General features: G+C 40.7%; 1 long non-coding RNA gene across 1 annotated transcript in view; it reads right to left on the bottom strand.

Moving 5' to 3' along the window:
* Positions 1-26396, bottom strand: part of LOC143702498 (uncharacterized) — a 158043-nt gene that overhangs the window by 117429 nt on the left and 14218 nt on the right. The window contains exon 2 of the long non-coding RNA XR_013190459.1: positions 9112-9293. This is a non-coding gene — a long non-coding RNA (uncharacterized LOC143702498). The remainder of the gene's footprint in view (positions 1-9111; positions 9294-26396) is intronic.

Genomic DNA, 26396 nt, shown 5'->3' with positions numbered 1-26396 from the left:
TGTTTGTATGGATATGCAATAGGTATGCACATGTGTGTGTGACTGCTGATGCTTCTGAGCGGTTGTGATCTCTCTCGCTAACTCCCAATCTTAGTCAGCAAAGCTTTGCATTGGTTAAGTGTCTGCTTACAGAAATTATAAACACGGAAAAGATAAAAGTCTTAAAATCGGTATAAATCCATCTGAGGGAGGGAGTGTCGGGAGACGGGATGAAGGGGATTTGGATATGGCACAGAATTTACTCAGCAAAATATCTAACAGCGTAAATCAGCATGAAGAGAGAGATGGAGTGGGGCGGCTGGGGAGCGGGATGGAGGTATTGTGTCAGAGTCAGACACATCATGGCAGGCGAAATGCTACAGATGAAAATACTTAAGTGGGAAGAAAAATCTTCAGGAATCCAGGGTGGCTGAAAACACACACACACACACACACACACACACGAAAATGCATCAAGTTCCTCAATCAAAGGTGTTGGGTTGCTATGAACATGTGGGTGACTGGTGTGTCAATGAATAGAACAGTTGCTAACAAGCACATTTTCTAATCTTTAGCTTTTTAACTGAAGGAATGGCATTCTGACTAAACATGCCGGACAACCAAGAAATACATGCTAAACTTTGATCATTATTGTTTGCAGGGCTTTCAAATTCTCCTAAATAGTCTTTAAAACATGCCTGCCTTTGATGTTGAACATTCTGATGAGCAGATGGGAACCCAAACTTAAGTGCAGACTGATGAAAGCTAAATATGCTAGCTTAAAGCGATAGTTCACCAAGAAAAAAGAAAAAAAAGTGAACTATCGCTTACCCTCATGTTGTTCCAAACCTGTGATTTCTCTCATGTCGAGCTCTTCAGTCTATACAAATACAATGACTGGGGACTCAAGATCACAAGGAAAATAATGTAAAAATCACCATAGAAATATCATAAAAATTGCCTATATGACTCACACACTACATTCGAAGTCTTTTGAAGCCATACAATGCTTTGTTCAGGAATTTTGTCATTATTCAAGTCTCGTCACCTTTATTTGTATTTTGTTTTACACAATACATATTGTTTCAAAGCAGCTTTACAGTGATACACAGGAAAATAATGATGAATGATGCTAATATACTTTTTATGCTGTAAAGCAGCTCTAAAAAAGACGATAGTGCCATTATTCATCTGAAATCAGTGAAGTGTTGATTCAGTTCAATAACTGTGAAAAATTTATCAATTATGAAATGAGTTTAATTCAGCTTAAAGCAGCTCTGCAGAAAACAGTGATGTCATTATCCAGCTCTTATCCAATAGTGCCAGGGCAGTCAAATCAATAATACTGCTGAATATTAAGAGTCCCAACCAGGGGCGGTTCTAAGGTCAGTGGATATTCGGAGCTTTAGTCCAAACTAAAATTCAGTATTTTTATTTAAAGGAATTAATTAGTTATTAAAGCGATTTATACTATTATTATAAAGCGTATTTAAACTATTTGCAAATAATATTTTATTTTTAAGTATGCATACATTCTTTCTACATGAATCAAGGAAATGACAGCATATTTTCATTTCACAAAGGCAAAATTTAAATAAAATAAAAAAGTGGAGTAATTTGCAAACAAACAGACAAACAAAACAAACAAAAAACAAACAGAGTGGTGCATAATAAAGTGCATCAGAGGAGCATCAAGACATATCAAATACATAACAGTGAATCTCTTATTTGCATCTTAAGTTCATTGCCAATAAAAGTGTAGAACTCGGTGAGCTTGCGCAAAACACATCTTAGGCACAGCGACTCATTTAAACGCCTCTAATTGGCCGATGCGTTCAACAGACATGTCTGAGATTGGCTACAATGCTCAACGCTGCAAAAGCACGTTGTTAGTACCTTTAATGCAAAGGGAAAATATAAAGGGGTGGACTTGGGAGAAACTAGGCTCATTTTTTGGGAGGTGCAGGTTTCCTCTGGTCAAACGAACGAACATGGTGTGATTATGATTCCAGGCTGCATCACAAGTCAGATTGCGGATTGATCGATCAGAAATTCAGAGAGTGGATTGATCTTCATTCTCTGACGATCCTTCTCCCTTTGAGTTCATTGAGTCTATTGAGTGATTCAAATCCAAGGACCAGCTCAGTATGTGTTGTGAGCAAATCATTCATGTTTTTTCAGTCATTGACTAGACTCAGAATAATTTGCTCACAAAAGGGACATATGGCCTTCTACATCAATGTGACTTTTCAGAGAATAATGACTTCCATTTAATTTTGTTTCTCACACAAACTATTGTATGACTTGGAATAAATTGCATATGACTTTTTTGTGTCATATAAACTTGTTTATGATACTTTAATGGTGACTTTATATCCTTTTTAAACCTTGAAAGCTACGGTCCCTGTTCATTGTTATTCCTCGGCAAAACGTGTGGACAATTAAATTGCCAAAAATTGCTGTTTGGAATTTAACAGAAAAAAGTAAATATCATACAATAATTACTGTGAGTAAATAAAGACATGTTTATTTATTGGTAAACTGTTCCTATGCAAATGCAAATGCAAACCAAATGCAAACCATAAATCTATCCACTAACAAATGCCTCTAGTTATAAAAAGGATAAAATGAAAATCCTTTAATTTAGTCATTATCATGTCGATCCAAACCTATATGACTTTCTTCTGGGAAAAACAAGATATTTTCAAGAACAGTTTTGGTTAGCATTGACCACTGACACTGAATTATGGACAAAGAAAAATGTCTCAAAATATTTTCTTCTTTACTGAAGAAATTCATACAGTTTTGGATTGACATGACAAGTTTAATTTTTGGGTGAACTTTCCCTTTAAGAAGTACACAGTCAAAATCAGTACTGTTTGACGTCTTGTGTTCTACAACTTTACAGAAGATCTCATATGTTTTAGACTATTGCACAATTTACCTTTTGTAAGATTATCAATGAAATTCTCACTTTTCAGAAACAAGTGCTCCTTAGGCTTTCATTACTTTTTTAATTAAAAAGCCTTTCTGTTAGATGTGATAAGGAGGAGATCTCACGAACAAAACAAGAAAATAAAAACCTCCCTAGCCATGAAAAAAACAATCCATAATTCATAGTCTTCTGTCTAGTCTGGGGGCAAAAGTCATAGTGGCATCTATTATTGATCATACTTATGTTATTAATTCACAATACGAGCTTGAGGAAGAGCTAGACATGAGATCTGACAGTTTCTGCTGTGCATGGTGAACTTCAGAGTACATCATTATAAGTGCTGTCTTTAAGAAAGTCTTACATGAGAGAGCAATGAGTTCAATTCAGTTTGCAGTACCACTTCTTAAAACATTAAAAACTGTATCCTTCACTGTTAACCGAATGGTGTAACAAAACATACTACAAATTACAACAAACAAAGCACTTCAAAAAATCTGTTATATAAATCCTGTTATTGTTTTACTCCAAAAGATTCATTGCCTGATTGAGCTGCCAGAATGATTCAGACTGAATCGTAAACTGATTCATACTGTTTTGCTAAAAATGTTTGACTAATTCATTGTAAACCATCGACTCATCTAATTCACACATGAATCAATCTAACACTAGGTTTCATTCTAAACAGCTGACAGAGAATACAGAACTGACTTTGATTGCCAAATTATTGTAAGGGTAAATGTAACAATGTACAGAATTTCAATGTCTAAATCATATAGTACAATAGAGGAGAATATGGACGCATGTATAAAATCGAGGTGTTTTTTCCTCCTTTGACTCCTTGAGACCTCGATTTTATACAGCAGCCCAAACTAAGAAAACAAAATTTGCTGCAAATTCTGATATTTATATTCAGTGTTGGGGGTAATTCATAAGTAACTTGAGGTACGTAATTAGATTACTTTTTCAAGTAACTAGTAAAGTAACGCATTACTTTTTTAATTTACAACAAAATATCCAAGTTACTTTTTAAAATAAGTAACGCTAGTTACTTTTTCACATTTATTGACTGACAGCTCTCCTGTCCCCATGTCGAGAGAAATAAAGTTGTTGTGTTGTGTGCGCTGTGTGAACATGATGGTTATTTTAGTAGAGTAATTATGAACATTCATTTACTCATCTCACTTGCACAAAAAAATTAAGTATTCCTCAAAATGATTAAAAACAGTAAAATGCAATCTTAGATTTGTACGCACAACTTTTATATCCAAGACAAATATACTTTATGTATTTAATCTCACTTTATTAAACAATGTCTTTGCTGCTGACCTTCATTGATCTAGTTCAACCATACTAAAAAAACATGCAAAAATGACTTTAGATTAGATTTAGAAATAAGAGTGTTGAACTTCCTTCTCCTGTATCCTATTGTTGTTTAATCCAGAATGGCAGCACAGCTGAAAGGTTTGTTTGAGCTGCACCCTCTACTGTACAGGCGTAAATATGCATTTCCTTCAGCCTGAGGCATATTTATTTCACTTTTGGTGTGAAAGGGTCTTTACATCTGGCAAAACACAATTTTTCTTTTTTTATTAAAAAACAAACAAGCAAGCCCAGCCCAAGTGATAAGTAATGCAGTAAGTAATTTAACGCATTACTTTTCATAAAAAGTAACTAAGTAATGCAATTAGTTACTTTTTTGGGAGTAACAATATTGTAATGCATTACTTTTAAAAATAACTATCCCCAACACTGTTTATATTATGAAATTCTGATAGCTTGTATTGCAAATCAATGAGATCTTTATAGATTGCTATATAAAATGCAATTAAATATCAGTTGTCACTCTATACTATATCTCCATATAATATGTCTTAGTAAGATTATATAAATGCTTAATTTCATGATCAAAGCTCTGTACTTTTATTGCTGGGGTCAAAAAATAATACAATGCAAAACAATGATGATTGAGAGACAATATAAATGTCCCTCAAAAGCCTTTTGATACTCACATTAAATAAAACAAATATGTATGGATAATCAAGTAAACCAAACTTGCTTCAGTCCAGTAGCAGTGTATTCACACAGTGCATTCTCATTTACTCTGAATGGGTGATGTCATGCTTTGCCGAACTGAAATATGGGTTCCGCTGCATCGCGTCACTGGTGTTGCTTGCTGCAGAAGTCGAAAAATTTTCAACTTTAAGTGCCAACGCAGGCGTCAGCCAATCAGATCGCCTATACAAATACCCTACCGCAGACGTTAGCCAATTGCATTAATGCAACACCGGAAAAGTAATGTAATTGGCTGTTGTCACTATGACGGACGCATCAGCACCAAGCTTCAGACACGACCTCCGTCAAGTGTCAACGCAGACGAGCCATGTGAATGCACCATATATGTTCATCTTAAAATATTACTTACAATATAAAAGTTATTCTTATGTTTACTTTATTCAAATTATTAAAGATTTTCTAAGGAAATTTGTATCAAATATGATACAATAGGCTTCATAGGGTAAAGACAGGTTTGCTACTTTGCTGGAAAATAGCCACACTACTACCTCACTACTGAGAAATGTAGTTAAACTAATAGCGTCAGTATCTGTAGCAATGCTACGGCCCATTGCCTGGATGTGGATGGAGCTGTAACACACACGTGTCTCTGGAGAGCGGTTGAATTTCAGAGTCTGTCACTGGTTCTTCCTGTGGGGGAGGTCAAAGGGGAAAGAGCTAACACAGGGTAACTGAGCGGCCCCTGAACAAAAGAATAGATGGCAGGAGAGAGAGACATGAGAGAAATGGTGGGAGTCCCATGCATCACCCTTTCTCCAGGCCAGCAGGATGCCCCCCGTTCAGGATTTGTTACCGCCAGGAAGAAACAGCCCTGTCATTGTGAGCAAGTAGGTCAGTGGACCCCAAGCAGCTGAGAGAACACAAATCAGTCAAAAACAGCCGAGAAGAGCACGGAGGACAATGAAAACATTCGTTTTGAACAAGTATTATTGTTTGACTGCATCAAACAAAGTTAATGCTCCACAAAACTAATATAAGCATTATGTAAGTAAAAGGATGAAAATTTAAAACCTTAAAGTAGTTTTGGCATTATGCTGTAATGTTATTCAGGATTTTGTTTAAAAAAACTGCTTATAGCTAAAGAACTTTTAGTCACCAAGTCAAGTCATGTGTGACAAGGTTGTAGTGCAAGTTCAACCGACATAGAGAAAAATAAAACGGGAAATTATATCAGTTCCAAGAAGACCCTTATTAATGTGTGTTGAGGTCAATAATTTAAATATCAAATAATTGGTCCTTTTTTATGACAAGGCATGGTTAGATTAAAACGTAATGATGGTAATTAATTCATAATTCATGATATTTGTAAAATACTTTTTTTACCTTGAAAAATGTGTTTTAATACTTTTCGAAAATAATGATTAAAAAGTGAACACATTCAAAGTATAAAGAAAATATGTTGTTACTTTTTACTTGGTTACAACACAACATATTTAAAGACATTAAATTCAGGGTTCGTACAGATTCTGTCAAATGAAATTCCAGGACTTTCAAGGACTTTTCAAGCGCTACTTTTTTGGATTTCAAGGACTTCAATCGGCACTTATCAAACAATATCTTTATTATTATTTTTATTTATTTCATTTTATTTTTTTACTCAAATTAAACATATGGTATCTGATGTTTCACTTCATAGAGGTCAATCCATTGACCAGCGCTGTCAGGCATGGGAAATCCCCTTAACCATTGAAAGGATATTGAAACTGAATTTTTTTCCATTAATATATATGATTGACCTGAAGAATGAAAGTTGTATTATATACTTGATATCATGCTCATAGCCATAAGAAATAGCTCTATATCTCAGACGGGCTGCAGCATTGATTTAGCGTGAAACTATTTTATTTTTTCAACAAAAAAAAAAAACACTTTTTGCAGAACGAGATACCGATACCGTAACCGATCCCTGAATTTTCACTGCATTTGTAATTTTTAAATGTATTAGTAGATAAACCAAAAGAATATAAATCATATTAGTTGGCTTAATTTGTTCATCAAATATATATTTCTTTCAATTATTTTCATGCTTAATTAAGCCTGTTAAGAGGCATTGTATGAGCTTCAGTTACTGTACATTCTATTGCTCTATCATATTGTATCTTTCATTGAATAGCACAGCACATACTTAGTAAAGGATTGGGTCAGTGGTACAAATGTTTAGACACCAGTGAAATATCAATTATTTAATCTAATTTTAATACTACAACAAAAACTGCCAGCCTAATTAATGTGAATTTAAAACATTATTAAGCAGTCAGCAACAAAATAAGAACGAATAATCAACTTACAAATAAATACAATAGAACAAAGATAGGCTACAAATGAAATAAACAGTGTTTTTTGAGTTTTTCGGGTAGATCTAGTACGGAAATTTGAATAAAGTAATAAAATGTGAAAAAATTGCTTATTCATTACTGGATAAATTAAATATACGTAGATGTATCTTTTTGTAAAGCTGAAAAGTGCAGCCTATTTAGTCAAGAGCAGTGAGTAATTTATTTGTCCATTGTTTGATTAACATTAAAACAGCAGTGGGTTTGTTAAACTGCCCCTTTAAGACCGAACGCACGGACCCCATTTGAACATGGCTACTTCACTTGAGATATAACTGACTTTGTTTACTAGGATACTCGCCAAGATGGCCGTTTTTACATAATTTTGTGTGAATTACAACACAAAAGTTGTACAAGTGCAAGACGTGAAAGACAATTTAATTCAGTATTCGCGCGCGGAGACGCTGGTTTGCGGGGGTGCGCGCTGATGTTTGCGTTCATGGAACTTCTTGACTGCAAACGTCCAGTAATAATGTAGGTAATCACTCGTTATACACAAATCAGATAACAGTTCATGTTTTACTTTACTTACATATACGAGTTAGTTTTCATCCAAATAATACGTGCTGAGTGAACGATCAGCAATCAAGAGCATTCAACAGAACTGCGCTCTCTCGTCAGTTAACGTTAATAATAAGCTACATGCCTCGTTTTATTTTCTTTGCCATTGACATCCGAATGAACTACACACCTTCCACTGATGTCTGTTTAAAGGGATGTGCTCGACCAGCTCGCGCGTCTGTGCCCTGCGCGCTCAATCCACTGCGCGGTTTCCTCTGATCAGCTTGCGCAACACAGCTATGTGTTACTATACACACGCTGCCTGGTAGGCCTATCGGTTGTTGGATTCGGAGTATTTTTACATGAGCTCGGTATCGGTGCATCCCTATTTTTAATAATTCAAGAACTTTTCAAGTACCTCTTCAAAAATATGTCTGTTTTCAAGGGTTTTCCAGGACTTAAATTTCAAAAAGTCAAATTCAAGTTCTTCAAGCACTTTAAGCACCTTGTACGAACCCTGTAAATTGAAACTTCTTGAAAAGTTTATTTTTTTTTTAATGGCTGATTCTTAAATTTCAGTCCTCAAATATGTGGTTACAATCATCCTTGCATATCAATTCAAAACCATTTCAAAACAAAGATTTCCTGCCAGTATGCAATAATCAATAGTAATGACAGAGCCTGAAGCCACCATAAGATAAAACAAGTATGACTGACAGGCAAATGTGTTTATCTATATCGCCGCTGGTTACATATGCACTACAGTGTGCATTGTGTGTTTACAATCGTCCTGAAAGGGCATAGCCAAAAGGATTAATGCAATGAATGACATTGGATCTCACGGTCAACCCAGGACACAGCTACAAACACACACACAGCATAAGACAACTACGCAAATACCCACACAGGGGGCCTAGCATCTGGCTAAGCTATCAACGCTCTTGTAACGTCTCTTGTCAATTTACGGGTCCTGTTTTTCTAAGTTAGTGCTCACTGCGGTGCTTTAAATATGCAGCTGAAGAGGCCAGATCCTCATCTCTGACCTCAATACATCCTGCTATACACTGCTATAACACACACAACCGAACGAAAAACGAAATACAGTGGAGAGCAAAATATTCAATGAACACTGGGCACAGGATTGTGTAAACTACTGAAGCAACTTGGCAGCAGTGTGCCGGGATAATTTGGACATCAAGCTGAAAGCATAGTGGAGAAACAAGGTCAGCATGACAGGTTACAGAAGTGTGGGAAAAGCATGGCGTTCGGCCATCGGCCTTGATTACTCACTACTTCTGAAGGAGCCAGGTCCAGTTTCTCCACAGGCTTGGTTTAAGAGTGACCAAAGTCATCTGTCTGTCACTGCCGGTTTCCAGTCACACAGACAGGCAAACAATGAGGAGGAAATGAAATGAACCACAGCCTCTGGTTTCTGTTGTGTCTCGGAAAGGCCTCAGCTCCCACACAAGAATCTGAGGCATGGACAAAAGAGAGAAGGTCAAAGATGATTCCGGAAACAACAAGGTTCTGGCCCAGAGCGTGTGTAAATACCCTGTCCTACTGTTATTTTAAGCTATCAGGAACGCATTCCTTCCGAGGTTTTCAAACACTTAGACAATCAGCCAGAAGGCTAGGCAGGGAGAAAGACCTGTGCGTTTCTGACCAAGCTATACTTTTAGAGACTAATTTCTGGGAGTCTCAGGGTTTTCTTTTTGCCCTTTTCCAAATGATGAACCAAAACATTTAATTCTGTCATAATTCACTCACCTTCATGCCAGTTTAGTTCTTGCACAAAACACATTAGGATAATTGTGTGAAGAATTTACTGGTTGCTAAAACTATAATTAGTAAATGGGATGTCTCCAGTAAGATAGCTATGTAAATGTGTGTATGATTGAATGACTTCTGTGTTAGTACTAAAACAGGTGAGAGGTCGTATAAATAGACAATTTTGAGTGAGACACACATTAGTGTGGAGAAAAATAAAATATACAGAACTGTTAAATTTATGTCATTCCAAAGGTTGTTTCATGTGGTTAGGAAATACAGGATTCATACAGCATTAGCATACTTTACATTTCAGGACACAAACTGCAGCACACACCCAACCAGACACTCATACAGGTCCTTCATTCAGGCCTGTGGGCTGTGGAATGTGAGTGTGTCCAGGTGCAGACCGAAAAGACTCGGGACTTTCCCCCGCAGCCCTTCTGATCCCTGTAGCAAAGCTCATGACTCAATATGGACACACACAACAGAGGGAGAGAGGGAGAGAAAGAGAGAGAGGGGGAGAGAGAGTGAGAGCGAGAGAGAGCGAGAGAGAGCGCGAGAGAGAGCGAGAGAGAGCGCGAGAGAGAGAGAGAGAGCGCGCGAGACAGAGAGAGAGAGAGCGCGAGAGAGAGAGAGAGAGAGAGAGAGAGAGAGAGATAGAGAGAGAGATAGAGAGAGAAAAAAAATGGCCACTTGCCTATTGTAATTTGTCCCACCTCTTCCCTATCAGCAATATAGCTAAGTTTACCCACAAGTCACTGACAAGTGTTCTCTGAGGACTCAGTAGCAGGAAAGGAAGTGTGAAAAAGCCTCTCTGGTAATTATTTATGAATATACCCCACATTTACACCCATCAAAATATATTTCTGTGCTTAATAACTAAGGCTATGAATGGACCCTTGTGCCATACTTTGGTGATTTATAGGATATAGGGCTACACACTGTTGCAGTGGAATCTAACAGCCAATTGATTCCCTGAAAAACGCAAACTATAAATTGAACATAGAAATTACACATAGGATTCTATCTCAAGGCAGTGTGTGAAATGTGTATCTGGATGTAGTACAAACTTACCATCTTTCTAAAGCCTTAAAATAGTAGTTAGGTACATTGATCCAAAACTGGATCAGGAAATTTACCAGATTACCAGCTAGTAGGAACTTGGCTGGACTGGTAGACCATCTTGGTCAAGCTGTTAAGGGCTGGTAAACATCTCTTCTGGTCAGGCTAGAAGACTGTATGGCACATCATCTGAACACCAACTAGGCTAGACTGGGAGACCAGCTTTATCCACCTAAAACCAGCAAACACTTTTGGCTAGTTTAGTGTAAGGCTAAACCTTATCAAGATAATTCATCTTGGACCTATAGAGTTTCTGCAGTGTTGCACCAACAAAAGTTAGGCCTACATCGCTTCAAAATCTAGCTTAACCGGGCACAGTCCACACACTCTTATGGAAAATTGTAAGTATTACTGTTTTGGCAAATTGGTGGCTAATTTATATGAATAAGTATGATCTCTAGGGCTGTAATCTCCCAGTCAACTAGTCAATTTATTGGTCGATATGTTCTGGCTCGACTAAAATTCTGATTAGTCGACTTTTTGCTGCGTTCATTTGATCACTAATTGCTAATGGGGGTGTTTTCAGAGCACCCCTGTTTCACAGGTAACAGTCTGTCTTCAGAACACCCCCCTTGTTTTCACTTTTTTGGTCCCAACCCACTGGAGACAGAATGAAGAAAGAACAAGGCATTGGTCTGCATCATCCATGGTGGTTTGCTGAATTTAGCATTTAATTTACTGTCAGAGTAATCTACCATGTCAAAGATATCAGGAGTGTGGCAGCATTTTATGAAAATAGAAAATGGAAAAAAAAGTTGAATGCAAAGTTTGCAAACAACAGTTTGCATATCACAGCTCGACATATCACCTAAAAGCGGTAAGCTAACTTGTCTGCGTTAGGTTGCCCCGACGGTTTTGAGTAGGCTATATGAATGAACACATCAGAATTGGCATAAAACATTGAAATATGCCAATTAGTAATACTCGTTTTATAACTGCAGGCGCACCCGCATGCAATGACGGTAGCATCCCCAATACCACGCTGGAAACATTTTATGGTTCACTTTTATTATTGTGACCATTTATTTCTAGAATTATTTATTGGATTTGGGCACTTTATTATTATTTATTTATTTATTTTGGAGCCTAATGCGCAATTGCTGTGCCCACCGTTTGTATTTGTTTTGAGCCTATACTTTATTTCTCAGTTATGAACTTTATTTCGTTTCTGCTCTCGTCTTGATCTGGTTTGCCTAATATTTTTTTATATTTTTTTATTAAAGTGGATGTGTCTTGTGTGTTTAAGAGGAAAAGCTTTAAGTTAATAGTCTATTCGTGTCTCAGCCGCCAAGCTGAGCGTCAGCCTCGCTTTGTGCGAGGACATGCACAGAGCGGCTGAAATGATAGTCTATCAGTTATTATAACATATGACAAAACCAATTGTCTAAATTATGTTGCATATTCTTCAACAGTTATCGTGCTGATATCGCTAGTTGACATAGTACTATTTTAGGAAATCATAGGCTATATTGCGCAAGTGCACGTGATGCAACGCTGTCAGAGCTGACAGTGTGTCATTTCAGTGCAAATACCCTACTAGTTTGTTTATTTTTTAAATTCATTTAGACGGACAAGGCTACCAAGTACAGCGCAGCTAGTTTTTTTACGTTTTAGTCGACTAATTAGTTGAAATATCAGGACTTCAGTTGACCAAGATTTTCTGTGGTTGATTACAGCCCTAATGATCTCACTTATACATTTTCATACAATCTGTTTACACTACACTGGGGTGGACTTTCACACTTACGCAAAAGAATACTGGACCATGAATTACTGGATTACAGGACTAATGACAACAAAATACACATCCAAACTTATTCTTCAGGCTACCAAACAAACCTAAATAACTGCTTTCCAAACAGCCATTTTATCATTTTTAATGTGTACTTTTTTTTACAGTCGCAAGTTTGCTTTGTTTCCAAGCTATGAGTCTCCACCCACACAGGGGGAACTTTGCTATTGGTCAAATTCACATGTCAAAGTTCTTTGCCACCGGTAGTCCATCAGGTGAAATTCCTCATCGCATAGATTCCCATTGAAATAACTGTTTTTCGCCACACAAATTTTTGCTAAGCAATGGTCGGTTGATGTTAATTGGACTACAATTGGGCCCAGTGTTGTGCAGTAAATCCAAAGAGTAAAAGGAACTAATTATTATTATTCTTCCCTTTTAATGTTGTTGTCGCATGTTGTGCGTGTATGTTGTGTACTACTGCATCTTTGAGTCAAAGACAAATTTCCTGAAAAAGAACAATATTCTACTAAAACTACACTTATTTCAAAGGAATGTCAAGCAAAAACATTGTGACATTGTTTTTCCAGGACGGTAGTCCAAAGGTAAAGAGCAGCAAGGACTGACCGTATCTCTAGAGCACATATGCTGAAATTGATCAAAATATGGCAGTTCTCTGAGTTCACAGCTGTGCTGCCTTCCTGAGCTGGGCCAAGCTGGCAGTGGTCAACAGCTGAGGCAGAGCTGGGCACCAAAGCAGCTCCGTGACAGCCCACATTCCCCCAGCTCAACAGCCAAACACTTCTTTAAAGAGCCTGATTATGCATTCCCAGCCTTCAGCAGTAAAGCAGTGCTTTAAAACGACTGACACTGGATTCTCAGCACTTAGCACTGACGTTTCTCTTCATAGATCGTGTCGACAGTCAGAGGAGGTCTTTTGAAGAACATTCTCAAAGTTCCTTCAAACAACCAGTGAGTGCATAAAGAGACCACTTGACCTCATAATCAAGCTAATTAATAAAGCAAGCTTCTAGCAAAGGCACATTGTGATTAAAAAGGCAAAATGACTCGGATTTATAATGAAACTTGGTCACATGTAAATGCTAAGCGAGAAAATATACGTAGGAATTAGCATATGAGAGCCAAGCTATTTCTACAATAAATTGTCTGCGGTTTGTGTGCCAACAATATGTTTCTAATGTACTTTCCATCTTACCAATCTGTCCATCACTGCTAACTGTGTACAACTGCTGTATATCCATTGCTTTAAGTTGCAGTAATCCTGCAAGCAGCTGCAAAGGGCTAAAAAAGCCACATGATTTGAAGTTCTTGCCAGCTGCCTGCCATCTTTAAGTTAAACACACATCAAAAGTTCTTCATTTAACACTCTGGAGGAGGTGGGGAGAGAGAGAGAGAAATATAGAGATGGCGGGAGAAAGACAAAGAAACAGAGAGGGAAAGAAAATAATGATAATAAATGAAAGCATGTGTGTGTAAGTGTGTGGGGACAGTCAAAGGCCTGTTTTACACCATATGTACAAGCACTAAGTGAAGCAGCAGCATGACTGCAGTTGTTATTTCACACTGACAGCATTTCAGCAAGTAGCTTTTTGTTTGTGAACGAATTCTCATTCACTTGACACTTTTTTTTCGACTGAAGCCTCTAAGTTTTGATTTTCTGCCTTTAAAGACTGACCATGAGCAGATATCATTCAAGTGTGATTCTATCTTCTACAGATTCAAAACGATTCGCAAATTTTAAACATCGTTTTTCTTACTAACATCGTTAGTAACACATTGTCAAAACAAAAAAAGGGGAAAATCAGCCGTGAGAGCTATTTTTAAAACAATCTCACACCATTTATGCATTTGTAATTGGAGCTTAAATGCATTCATGCCCCTCTGAACTGCATTAAACAGTCAATGTAAATACATCTACAGTAAATGCCACTTCAGATAAAGCGTCTGACACGTCTACAGTGCAAGGATGGCTTTTGTTGTTACTGATGATTGACAAGACCCCTGTAGTGTCTTATTCTAATTTAATTTATGGATTACATATAATAATGAGAGGCAGAATTATGTTCGTTCAATTTGGCATGTTCCAGCAGCTGAGAAAATTTAGAAGAAAAAGACCTGTCTGCTTTGTTATCATTTGTGGGGAAATGCTAATGATGCTTAAACACACTTTCTAGAGTCCCTTAGTATATTTGCACACACACATTTTAATAAGTAATAAGGAGACTTGTTGTCTCTGGTGTTTGGTTGAGTGAATAATTCAGTGACTGATCAATTTTAACACATAAAAAGCTACTCGACACAAAAACTAAATGAATCAGCGAAAAATCTGAAATCTTTTTAGTGAATGATTAATCCCCCCCACTAGTCTCATATAGCTCCTTCTCAAACAGCCTGCTAGTACCAAATTGACTTTGACCGTTTTAGTGCAATAAGTCACAAACAAACACAAACAAAATTGTCAAAATGCCCTTTCTTGAGTATTCAGGTAAATGCATTCAGTTTTACAACGTAAATAGTAAAGAGAAAATGTATGTTGTGTAACAGAATGTTGGATCTGCACATACGCTCTTAAAGTGATAGCAGCCTAATAAACCTGCTGTAGTCTGTAATGTTAATCAAAGAACAAAAGACAAAGAGAAAATCACTCGCTGCTCTTGACTTTAATTCTATGCATTAATCTGCATTTCTCTTACGAGAAGTTCTCTCGTATTGCGTAAGTTTAGCTTACGCTACGGGAAAGATTCATCTTCTCGAGATATTGAAGCCAAAAAATTATCCTTAATTTTGTATTCATTGTCAACGCAGTGCAGCAGCTAGCAGACCTAGAGCAGGCCATCTCGCGTGCTCATTGGCTGCCCTCCGGGCAACTGCTGCAGCCTACCAGTGAGCCTGGCGTGACGTCACGCCCAATGAATGGGGGCCGCGCCTTCATAGCGTCACAGCCCACCAGAATGGGCGTGGTTAGCGTATAAACATAGGGGCTGTAGGCTGATTTCCCTGATTTTTCGTCTCTTCAACGAGCTCTTCGCATCGCTGGATCTGAGAGAAGCCACCGCCGCCGTCGAACAGCGAACAGCCAGCTTAGGACAGCGCTGAGGAAGCCGGCCGTCTTCGCCACCTTCAGCCATCCGTGCGAGCTACGCTATCCGGCGATGTATCCTTAACCTTGCTAAAACCTATTCTAAAAGAGCAGCGAGTGTCTTTTTTAAGATGCCTCGCACTTCCGGGGCTGCGAGCTCTGTGAAGCGCTTCCGCTGTCGACCCTGCGGGCTCGACTCGAAGCCTTCAACACCCCCCGACCCTCCTCACCGACGCGCAGCTGCCGCTCACGAGCCTCACTGCCGTCGCATCTGAGGATGAGGCCGAGGGACACGTACGAGCACGCGGCTAGCTCTCTTTACGCTACAAGAGAGCTACCCGTGTCCCTGTTCGCGCGTCATGCAGAGCCCTCTCGAGCTCTCTGCATGACCCGGATGGGCATCATCTGTGTTACATGTAGGTCCCGTGCCCTCTACTCGTGCGTGCGCCCTCGTACAAACACTGTTCCAGTTCTGCTCGACCACGAGCACGCGGCTAGCTCTCTTTACGTTACAAGAGAGCTACCCCACCCTCGCATCCCCGTTCGCGTCATGCAGAGCCCTCTCGAGCTCTCTGCATGACCCGGACGGGCTTGCGCGCCGCCGTCGAAATGTCTCGCCCTGTCAGTCCCCCTAGATAAGGCTACTGCAGCGGTGTATTTGGCAACCAACGAGCCGGTAATGCAACCCGCTCGCCTGCACACATCCGCCGTTCTCGCGGCGACCCAGAGAAATCTCAAGTGAGTATAATGTCAGGTTAAGAATGTAAGTTACGTGCCCGCTCACGAGCGCTCACTCTCACTAACAGACACATCACCTCCGAAAAGACGCGCGTGTCCCGCTGCGGCCGGACCGCCGTCAAAGTTTATTCCCTGTCAGTCCCCTTCAAACAGGCTACTGCAGTGGTTCAATTAGCAGCAAACGAGCCGGTTTGTTTACCCTCTCGCCTGCACACAAACGCCGTTTTCACGGCGACCCAGAAAAATCTCAAAAAGAGTATAATGTCTGGTCCGGCTCATGCCGTCGGTGTTGTAAGTGTAGTGAAAGTGCCCACGCCCCAGTGTTCACCCCTACACATAAGTACTCCGAATCTCGCAGAGCACACTCTCATAAAGCGCAGAAAAGCCGCTTGAGTGTTGAATGTAAGAAATGTGTCCACTATCTGCCCACTCTGTTACACGATCAAGAAAGCAGGTTATGAATGTAAGTCTCGTGCCCGCCAGAGTGCGTTCACACTTGCTAACACAAACCTCCCCCCGGGCTATGCCCGCACGTTTAAGTGTTATCACAAAACGCAAGGCATTAAATAAAACGCTCCCCATCCATTATGATCGGGGCGTCAAATACACTTGTAAGTCTAGTGCCCGCGCACACGCGCTCACGCTTACAGGAAGCTTTTCCGCCCGGAGCGCTGCTCGCGCGTCAAAAAGTGAAAAAAGAATGTTCCCCATCCCTTATGATTGGGACATCTCGCATAAATCAGCCGGTCTCGGTTTTCAGCGGGCAGCCATTGCCCAGAACCGAGAGCGCGCGCGCCGCGCTTTCGGCTCCGGGTCAGTTTCACAAAAGAAAGCAGGTTATGAATGTAAGTCTCGTGCCCGCCAGAGTGCGTTCACGCTTACTAACACTAACCTCCCCCCGGGCTCCGCCCGCACGTTTAGTGTTATCACAAAACGCAGGGCATTAATAAAACGCTCCCCATCCATTATGATCGGGGCATCAAATACACTTGCAAGTCTGGTGCCCGCGCACACGTGCTCACGCTTACAGGAAGCTTTTCCGCCCGGAGCGCTCCTCGCGCGTCAAAGTGACAAAAGAATGTTCCCCATCCCTTATGATTGGGACATCTCACATAAATCAGCCGGTTTCGGCTTTTCAGAGAGCAGCCATTGCCCAGAACCGAGAGCGCGCGCGCCACGCTTTCGGCTCCGGTTCAGTTTCACAAGCCCGCAAATGGCGGCGATCTGAACCCGGAGGCCATTCGCCCCCTAGCGGCTCACATAGCTGCGTGGTAAACTATCCCAGGGATTTCAGAATGGGTGCTGAGCACAATAAAGCAGGGCTATACACTTCAATTCATTCGCCGTCCCCCGCGCTTTCAAACCCGGACCGCGACGATAGTGAATGCGGAAGTAGCACACCTACTTCACGCAGAAATAGCAAAGTTGCTGTGCAAAGGGGCGATAGAAAAGGTGGCACCTTCTCTGAGCGAGTCAGGCTTTTACAGCCGATATTTTTCTCGTACCCAAGAAGGACGGAGCCTTCAGACCTATCCTAGATCTGAGACATTTGAACAAAGTGCTTGCGAAAAGGCCGTTCAAAATGCGTGCGACCAGGAAAATCCTTGCGCACGTTCACCCGAGGGACTGGTTTATTTCTCTAGATCTGAAGGATGCCTATTTTCAGATTCAGATAATACCCCGTCACAGGCAATTGTTGAGATTCGCCTTCGATGGTCAGGTATATCAATACACCATCCTGCCGTTCGGCCTGTCCCTAGCACCCCGTACATTTACGGAGTGCATGGATGCGGCGCATGCCCCCCTGAGAAGTCAGGGGCTTCGAATAATGAACTATCCGGACGATTGGCTGATATTGGCATAGTCAGAGACAGAACTGCTGTCTCACAGAACAGTGCTTCTCAGTCACCTGGAAAGCTTGGGTCTCACGGTCAACTGGACCAAGAGCTCATTACTGCCTAGCCAGTCAATTTCCTTTTAGGAAAAGAACTGGACTCGGTGACCATGACGGCTCGCTTATCGACACAGCGCGCGCGCCGTATTCGCCACCTAGCCGCATCTTTCCAGAAAGGCAGCTTTCTCCCTTTGAAAACATTTCAAAGGATGTTGGGCTGTATGGCATCAGCTGCAGCGGTGCTTCAGCTGGGCCTACTGCGCATGCGCCCGCTCCAACGCTGGTCGGCCAGAAAATCAGAGTTACTCAGACCTGCATAGCGGCTCTGCAGCCCTGGTTAGTAGCCGACTGGTACAAGCAGGGAGTGATGATGGGAACCATCTCTTACCGGAAAGTCATTTCGACAGACGCGTCCAACTCGGGTTGGGGCGCGCTGTTCGAGGGCAGACCGGTCTTCGGCCAGTGGTCAGACCAAGAGAAGTGTTTTCACATAAACTGTCTGGAGATGATAGCTGTCGAGAACGCGCTGAAGCGCTTCCTCCCGTTCATACAGGACCAACATGTTCTTGTCCGTTCGGACAACATGTCTGTATTATCCTATGTAAACCGTCTGGGCGGTGTCAGATCCAGAAATCTCTGCAATCTGACGGAATGCCTCCTTATTTGGTCTCAGATGCACCTGCGCTCGCTGAGGGCGACGCATGTGCCTGGCCATTTGAACGACGGCCCAGACAAACTGTCCAGGGACAATGTTCCCCCAGGGGAATGGTCCCTGCACCCCTAAACGGTCCAGAAGCTGTGGCACCTATTCGGCAGAGCGGAAGTCAACCTATTTGCGTCAAAAGACAACGCTCGATGCACGACGTTCTTCTCGATGGACGGGGACGCGCTGGCCCAGGTTGTCCCAGCCTCCCGTTATATGCTTTCCCTCCGGTCTCTCTGTTACCACAGGTGATCAAGAGAATCAGGGAAACGCGCCACTCGGTGCTCCTCATAGCCCCGCGTTGGGAGAATCAGATTGGTTCCCGGAACTAGCACGGCTGTCACATACAGCTCCGTGGCCGATTCCGGTGAGGGCAGATCTCCTCTCTCAGGCTCGCGGCACGATCTGGCATCCCCATCCAGAGCGCTGGTCTCTGCACGCATGGTTGATCAACGGGTACTCGTTGCCCTGCCAGAGGGAGTGATGAACACAATCACACAGTCTAGAGCTCTTTCCACGAGAAGGCTCTACGCGTCTAAATGGTCAGTGTTCTCCGGATGGTGCACCGGCAGAGGTCTGGACCCACGGACATGCGGGGTGGCGCATCTGCTCACCTTCCTACAAGAGCTGTTGGATAAGGGGAGGTCCCCATCCATGCTCAAAGTATACGTGGCGGCCGTGGCAGCATTCGCAGAATCGACGCACGGCCAGTCACTGGGAAGACATGAGTTGGTCATCCGTTTCCTTAGAGGAGCTAGAAGGATGAACCCGCCGCGCCCCCCGTCGGTTCCTATGTGGGATCTTTCATTGGTCCTCGAGGCCGTGAAAGCCTTTCCATTTGAACCACTAGACTCCGTGGGGTTGAAATATCTATCACTGAAAACCGTCTTTCTGACTGCACTGTCGTCAGTAAAACGTGTGGGGGACCTGCACACGCTGTCTTTTAGCGCGTCGTGTCTTGAGTTCGGGCCGAATGACTCTAAAGTCATCCTCAGACCTAGACATGGCTATGTTCCTAAAGTGATGGGCACTCCATTCAGAGCGCAAGTTATTTCGCTTTAAGCTCTGCCAGCATCTGACAGCGAAAGTGATGTGAATCTCCTCTGCCCTGTCAGGGCGCTGAGATTTTACATTACGCACTCCGCCTCCTTCAGGCGTTCAGAACAGCTTTTTTGTTTCGTTTGGTGGGCGCACCAAGGGTCTCGCCTCCTCGAAACAGAGCCTGTCCAGATGGATTGTGGACGCTATAGCGGCTGCTTACGCGTCAAAAAGTCTGCAATGCCCTCTGGGCATCAGGGCTCATTCCACGAGAGGCGTGGCCTCGTCGTGGGCATGGTCCAGTGGGATTTCTATCCATGACATATGTGTAGCGGTGGGCTGGAGCTCCCCGTCTACCCTTGTCAGGTTTTATAACCTAGAAGTTCCTGCCTTGCAGGCTAAACTGTTGTCAGTGTGAAGGAGAGGTGTATTCTGCCCAGATCATCCTGCTCAGATCACTCTCACGTGACTCGGCTCTCCTGGTTGAGCTGCACTAGTAGGGTATGTGCCATGTGTCTATACAGACCGGCGCGCCGCTCTGTATTCCCTATGGGTGCTTATGTACAAGTGATGGCCCGCGTGGCTGGCCACCTTATTTTTCCACTTATGGGGTTCCCCTGAAAGTTTGGGTTCTCATGGTGGATGCTTGGCGCGCACAGCGTTGACAAAGTGTTCCCGTAGCGTAAGCTAAACTTACGCAATACGAGAGAACCTCTCGTAAGAGAACGAAACTCGGTTACTAACGTAACCTCGGTTCTCTCTAGAGAGGGAACGAGTATTGCGTAACCGGCCGTGCTCGTGCCACGAGCGACTTCGCTTCAGTCGACGAAAAACCAGGGAAGTCAGCCTACGTTTATACGCTAAGCCACGCCCATTCTGGCAGGCTGTGACGCTATGAAGGCGCGGGCGCCCTTCATTGGGCGTGACGTCATGCCGGGCTCACTGGTAGGCTGCAGCAGTTGCCCCCAGGGCAGCCAATGAGCACGCGAGATGGCCTGCTCTAGGTCTGCTAGCTGCTGCACTGCGTTGACAATGAATACAAAATTAAGGATAATTTTTTGGCTTCAATATCTCGAGAAGATGAATCTTTCCCGTAGCGTAAGCTAAACTTACGCAATACTCGTTCCCTCTCTAGAGAGAACCGAGGATACATTAGTAACCGAGTATCGTTAATCTTTACAATGAAAAATATCCAGTGTCATTTTACATTTGATTACCTTAATTTCTGTAGTATTTCTTACCTGAATATTACTGTTAGACCCACCTGAAAATCCCAAAGCCATGTTTATTTAATTTGTCTCTTTATTCTATTGTATTAATTTGTGCTATCATTGGCAATGTGCTTATTTGTTCTTATATATTAATGACGGTTCACCTGTCTTTTTTTGGTAAATGTAGTTCTCTGTGTAAGTTATTACAACAAAATTACCCAAATGATCAAAAATTAGCTATTAACAAATTATCTTTATGGTGGTATACATGCAGTTTCTTTATGGTGGTATACATGCAGTGATTTCTAGGTTAGAACATTAAGTATTTCAGCCACAAATAATAAAATCGTAATCAGGAGTTAAAAACTGCTTCAACTTGACTTGACTGTCATGAAATCAAATTTACATGAGAGCACTTTTAGATTCACCATTGGCCAAGCATTCACATCTGCAGTTGCATCAATGCAAGTATGTTTATGGCCAAAGTGTATGAGGGGGACAGGAAGTTTAAGGGCACTTTAGGTCCTGAGAGTCTACTTTAAAAGACACTGTAATAAAGTAAATGCTAAGAACAGGAAGTTAGCTGATACAAAAAAATACCCGATCAGTCAATACACCACAGACAAGCATACGTGAACAGAGAGAGAAAATAGGTTAGTCACAGAACGCTTAGTCACAGCTTTGAGCTGGGCCGCCACACACAGCGAAATAGATTTGGTTGTGGTACCTGGCACAATGAGGTCTTTCACATGCTGCCCTGAGGGTGGTCCACTTTGGCCGATCCTATCAAGCGGCCCTCCACCGTGAGATAGCTCACCAGTCACCATGACAACAACCTACCAAACACAGAGTGCTCACACAGGTGCGTCAAGCCACACAGGTGCTTTCGGTCGGAGAATAGAGAGGGGTCATGGGAAAGGATGGAAAGTAAACAGTGGACAGAAGTAAACACTGAAAGCTAGTAAGAAAGCACAAAACAAGATTGTACCACTCTTTATAAATCTACCCACCACGTTCTGATACCTGTGGCCTCACAGGTGAGCTGATGACTTAACATTTATGCAAAGGTCAGATCTATATGTGAATTACTCACACATACAGCAAGCGTTAACGCACACACTCACATCTTCAAACAGGACATTTGATTTATCCATGCACAAAAAAAAAAAAACATCTAGTTAAAAAAAAAAAAACTTATTTTTGTCTTTGCAAATAGTCTCACATGGAACAGAAGACAGAAACTAGATCTCTATGAGTCAAACTTGAGGCCTGAGAGGGGGTCGGCAGAAAATGTAAATTTATTTATATAAATATTATTCTTTATATAATATAAAATATTATTTTATAAAATGTAATGTTATGTTCAATGCTACCGTTTTTAGCGCATTTACAGAATGTACTAATCACTGATTTATTCTGCTTTTCACAATTAGTCAGAAATAATGTGACAAATCACAAACGTATTTATTCTACGGACCGCACTTTCTAAACAGCCCAATATCAGAACTGTAAAATAAATGTTTATATTTCTTATATCACTTTAACAGGGGCTGAAAAGAGATACACTGTCAACATACAAAATAAATATTGTCCAGATAATAGTTTAATTTGTATTGGCTTCAGTACAGTAACAATATGAATGTCATACAATACTTTATATAAATGTGATTAAAAGTTCACTCCTAATATTTTCACACACTGTATAAATAGGCCTTTATTCATGAAAATATACAGCTTCCTGTATATGTTAGGAATTGGAGCCCTTGCAATTTCTGGGGGACCTTGGCATCAAAAAGTCTGTGTCAGACTGAAATTAAATTAAATGTAGAACAAATTGAGACTTTTTCTCCCCAATAAACACTCCATTAGAGTTTTCAAAGTAATCCCATTCCCAACAATGTTTGTAACACTGTTTTTTTTTTTTTTTTTTGCTAACAGATTTGCCAACAAATATAGAAGTCAACTGAAATCAAGGGTTATGAATACAATATAAACTCAAATATTTCTCATCAAATTTTCAATAGCAAATTATCCAAACTGTCCTTTCTACATTCATCTTAAAGCCGTCTATTTTGCATCCATTATATTTCTCCTAAGGAATTTAAGGAGAAACATCTGAGACCAGGTTAATTCTTAACAGAGTAAATCATTAATTCCATCAAGCTATGAAAGCGCAATATCAGAGGGATACAAATTTCTCCTGGGCTCAGTTGCTACCATGTTTGTTGATGTCTCCTTTTACTATCAAGTCATCTTATGAAACAAGACCTATTTGAAAGGCTGAAATGAAGAAAGCAGAGGGCTTTTAAGTCACAGATTATGTTACAACCTGTCACAGGATAAGAACCAGATATAAACGTATGCCTTGTTTAGCATCAAACCCATGAGCGTGGGGTAGATGAAACCGGTAGCACGCTGAGAATTGTGCATGTGCTAAAGTGAGAGGAGGTGGGTGTACTCCTTTCCTTGCATGTGTGAGGTGGCCAGAAAGTTGTGTATTTTTGTTTAAAGTTGCTGCCCAAGTAAAACAAAGGCATCATTACTCGTGTGGACCCTTGCTGAATGAGCAACCTCCTCACTTGAGCACTGAGGTTGCCTTATGGATAACATACGTCTGCGGGGGGAAAGGGAGGTATAGAGAGCGACCAAATGAAAATAAAAGCTCCGAATCAATAATCATGTTTGACAACGGCAACTGACTGGAACTGGAAATATTTCAGAGAGGAACGCAACTGTGCGAGATGCAGCAGTTCACAGGGTGTGTTTTGTCAAAGGCGGCCACTGTTACCGCTGCCAAAAGTTGCATTCCACCCCCAGACTGGACGGCTTTAGGATCTGCACGCAGGCAGGAAAGGGGGGTTTGGTGATTTTCATCATACTTCACTAACGCCCTGTGTTTTGATACTGTCAGAATTAATAAGGAACATGTCCACCTTGCACATACATCAAACATCTAGTCCATACATCAAACCACAGGCTAGGAAAATAAATGCTGACTTATACTACGGCTCCAGTTCTTTCTAGTTTCTCTCCAGAAAGCAATAAATATTCTCTCAAATATGTGGTTATTTTGAACTTCTGTTTTAGATGTTTTAAACAACTGACTGAAGCTGAAAGTCTTGAGCAGAGAATAGCGCTGTAGGTTGTGCCCTCACAACACTTTATTTTGCTAAATTCCAACACTGCAAGTGAGATAGTTTGTGTATGTGTTTCTGCCCAGTCAGCCCAATGGCAGAAGGAAATGATGTGCATGCAAGGAATCAGTCAGAGGATTAGACCACACTTTCAACTATGCTGCTCTCCCTCTCTTAGAATATTATGAAGAGTGCAAAATGTATGGGTGTATAGTATGTTTTAGAAGAGATCGGGTTGACCAAGACATCATCATATACATGTGAGGAGAAATTGTAAAAGCATGTACGTGTATGTCAGAGTGTGTTTGCAATTTCTCATTTATGGGGTCAATTTGCCCTCAGATGGGAACCAGTTCTGAAAAAACTTGGGGAAAAAGTGGTTCATTAATAAAGTAAATAATACTAAGGATTAGAATTAGGATTTTATCTAAACTTTATATAGAACAATAGGAACCTAGGTGTGCCTGAAATAATCTTGAATCAATTATATGAATTTACTCCTTTTTACATGATAGTGCCATATTCATTATAAACGCACACGCATCTTATTCTCATTACTGCTTTTAATTCATGCTTCAACTCTCAATAAGAATGACAAAACATGAAAAAAGCAAAATGTGCTTGGAAAAGCAAAAACTTTTTGATTACTTTTGACCTAGCTGTATCTTGAAGCATATTGATATAAAAATGCAAAAGTAAGAACTTATTCCCTCTTTGTTATCAACAGCATATGCCATGTCAAGCTCCCTCAAACTGGGGTTTGTGTAGGAACTAGGGATGCAATATATATCGGCCACCATATCGGTGTAGGACGATATATGTTCATGTTTAATGTAATTGTTATCAGCCCAATAAGAAAATCTGGCTGATATATTAAAGCCGATAAATAATGGATTATTTCCTTCAGCTGAGACACTTCAAATGTGCATTTTTCGCCATGATGGTTTCAAATTGCTTGAAATAAATCACTTTAAAAAAAGAAAATACAGTTAAGTGCAACATGTGCACTACACATCTGTCATATAAGCTACTTAAAATTAAAATGAGAACATTATGATTGTGTCCTTGAGTCATGACTTTTAACCAGGCTCTCAAAAATTATATACAAATTTGGATTTGGATTTAGATTCATCTGCCAATAAATTGGTTATCGGCTTTCAAATATAAAGAATTATCAGTATCGCCCAAAATGTACATATCTGTGCACCCTAGTAGGAACTGCAGCCGATTCGTAAATTGATGAAAAGCAAATAATTAATTAAATCTTAAAAAGCACACTATGTAATTTTTTCGCCACTAGAGGTCGTTTATTCCTAACAAAGATGTAGCTTGAGGATGGTTTGATTTCGCGAAATCATGGGAGTTGTTGTCTTCCCCTCTACAGCCTGCTGCAAATGCCGCAAACCCGCGTTTGGAAATTGTGCGAGGAGAAGAGAGACCACTTGCCTTGACTGTGAAACTTAAATAGCCAAGCACTATATTGATGTAAATAATTAACATACAATTTGTAATATAGGCTAGTGTTTTTATGTTTCTGTAGCCTACGCTTCCTTCTTGGTTCTTCTTTGTTTTGTTTTAGATCAGCTCGTTTCCAGCTTTTTTCTATTAGCCTATTTTCTCTGTTATTATATTAAAATAAAATGTTTTATAATTAAATAAGATACTTTTTGTTGTTATCATCTTGTTCTGCGTTATGTTGAATGGATATGGAAATATAGCCAGTTGTGAATATGCAATAATTACGGTTGGCTACTAATGATATTATTATTTATAAATGTATAATTAAACTTGTTTAGTACAGATTGGTGTTGTTTTGTTTTTAAAAGATATCCTAATACAGTAAATGCATTAATCTCTCAATAGGGTATTTATCATTAACGATATAGAGTTTGGAATCTAGCGGTCAAAATGACCGCTTGTGGCAGTTCTAGTAGTTATGGAATTATGGCACTTCGTGTTAAAGACTTTACAAAAAATCCCTTCTTGTCGATTCCATAGCCTTTTCAGATTCAGTAATGAAATATAAAGAAGCACTTAACATTGTGCGTTCTGACTATCTTTTACAGTTATCAACAAAGCCAAGTGCAAACCTAAAGCTCTAGTCTCTGAGATAAACAAACTGGTCAAACCATC

Source organism: Siphateles boraxobius, unplaced genomic scaffold (genome assembly GCF_051911475.1).
Source record: "Siphateles boraxobius isolate OS27281-9 unplaced genomic scaffold, OSU_SipBor_1 35, whole genome shotgun sequence".
NCBI classification, from domain to species: domain Eukaryota; kingdom Metazoa; phylum Chordata; class Actinopteri; order Cypriniformes; family Leuciscidae; genus Siphateles; species Siphateles boraxobius.
The sequence above is the reverse complement of the archived record's forward strand: the minus strand, read 5'-3'. Positions and strand labels throughout refer to the sequence as shown.